We start from the raw sequence: 2,083 nt of genomic DNA on the forward strand, positions 1-2,083 counted from the left end.
TGATGATTAGTTTTCAAATCATATGAGCAAAAATGTTTGGCTTTATCTGGATGCTAAACAGAAAAAAATAAACGTGCTGTTCTATATAATGGATATGAATTGGGTGGGTTTGAGATATTTAATTAAATATAAAACCACTAAAATAGGACTTTATTGAAGACATAATGTGTTGTAAATCTTGCTATTATTGGAGACAAATGTGTTGTAATATGATATTTATTGGAGAACATAATGTGTTGTAATAGGACTTTTATTGGAGGACAATAATGTGTTGTTAATAGGATATTATTGGAGACATAATGTGTTGTAATATGACCTTTTATTGGAGACATAAGTGTTGGTAATCTGACTTATTATTGGAGACATAATTGTGTTGTAATAGGGACTTTTATTGGAGACATAATGTGTTGTATATGGACTTTTATTTGGGAAACATAATGTGTTGTAATAGGACTTTATTGGAGACAATAATGTGTTGTAATAGGCTTTTAATTGGAGACATAATGTGTTGTAATATGACTTTTTTAAATTGGAGACAATAATGTGTTTGTAATATGATAATTATTGGAAGGACATAATGTGTTGTAATAGGAACTTTTATTGGAGCACCATAATGTGTTTGTAGTAGGACTTTTATTTTGCGAACATAATTTGTTGTAAATAGGACTTTTATTGGAGACAATAATGTGTTGTTAATCTGACCTAATTTATTGGAGACATAATGTGTTGGTAATAGGACTTTTATTGGAGACATAAAATGTTGTTTGTAATAGGAACTTTTTATTTGGAGACAATGTGTTTGTAATAGGACTTTTATTGGAGCATAATGTGGTTGTAATTAGGATTTTTTATTGGAGACATATTGTGTTGTATATAGGACTTTTTATTGGAGACATAATGTGTGTAATCTTGATTTTTATTTGGAGACATAATGTGTTGTAATCTGACTATTATTGGAGACATATGTGTTGTAATCTGACTATTATTGGAGACCATAATGTGTTTGTCAAATAGGACTTTTTATTGGAGACAAATGAATGTGTTGTAATAGGACTTTTATTGGAAACATAAGTGTTGTTTGTAATAGGACTTTTAAATTGGAGACATAATGTGTTTGTAATAGGACTTTTTATTGGAGACCTAATGTGTTGTAATATGAACTATTATTGGAGACTATAATGTGTTTGTATAGGAACTTTTATTGGAGGACATAATGTGTTTGTACATATGACTTTTAATTGGAGACATAATGTGTTGTAATATGACTATTATTGGAGACATATGTGTTTGGGGTAATAGGACTTTTAATTGGGGAGACATAATGTGTTGTCAGTAGGACCTTTTATTGGAGACATAATGTGTTGTAATAGGAACTTTTAATTGGAGAACATAATGTGTTGTAATAGGACTTTTATTGGAGAACATAAATGTGTTGTAATATGACTATTATTGGAAGACATAATGTGTTGTAATAGGACTTTTCTTGGAGACATAATGTGTTGTAATATGACTTTTATTGGAAGAATAATGTGTTGTAAATATGACTATTATTGGAGACATAAAATGTGTTGTAATAGGTACTTTTATTGGAAGACCATAATGTGTTGTAGTAGGACTTTTATGGAAGACCTAAATTTTGTTTGTAATAGGAACTTTTATTGGAGACTAATGTGTTGTAATCTGACTATTATTGGAGACAATGGTGTTGTAATAGGACTTTATTGGGAAGACAAGTGTTGGTAATAGGAACTTTTATTGGAGACATAATGTGTTGTAATAGGAACTTTTATTGGAGGACCCAATAATGTGTTGTAAATAGGACTTTTTATTGGAGCCATAATTGTGTTGGTAATAGGAACTTTTATTGGAGACAATAATGTGTTGTTAATCTGACTATTATTGGAGACCATAATGTGTTTGTACTAGGACTTTTATTGGAGACATAGATGGTGTTGTATCTGACTTTTATTGGAGAACGATAATGTGTTGGTAATCTGACTTTTATTGGAGAATAATGTGTTTGTAATCCTGACTTTTATTGGAGACATAGATGGTGTTTGTATCCTGACCTATTATTGGGAGA

At 30.0% G+C, this 2,083-nt stretch overlaps 1 long non-coding RNA gene across 2 annotated transcripts; it reads right to left on the minus strand.

Annotated features, from left to right (window-relative positions):
• Positions 1-881: 881 nt before the first annotated feature.
• LOC139026626 (uncharacterized) lies at positions 882-1,787 on the minus strand. 2 transcript variants are annotated; one of them, XR_011478476.1, is made up of 4 exons: positions 1,751-1,787; positions 1,479-1,544; positions 1,340-1,373; positions 882-947 (listed from the first exon to the last, which is right to left on the minus strand). It is a non-coding gene; the product is annotated as an uncharacterized lncRNA (long non-coding RNA). The 2 variants fall into 2 exon arrangements; XR_011478477.1 differs by lacking the exon at positions 882-947 and adding an exon at positions 1,234-1,265.
• Positions 1,788-2,083: the final 296 nt, after the last annotated feature.

The sequence above is a fragment of the Salvelinus sp. IW2-2015 genome, unplaced genomic scaffold, assembly GCF_002910315.2.
Source record: "Salvelinus sp. IW2-2015 unplaced genomic scaffold, ASM291031v2 Un_scaffold5290, whole genome shotgun sequence".
Classification (NCBI taxonomy): domain Eukaryota; kingdom Metazoa; phylum Chordata; class Actinopteri; order Salmoniformes; family Salmonidae; genus Salvelinus; species Salvelinus sp. IW2-2015.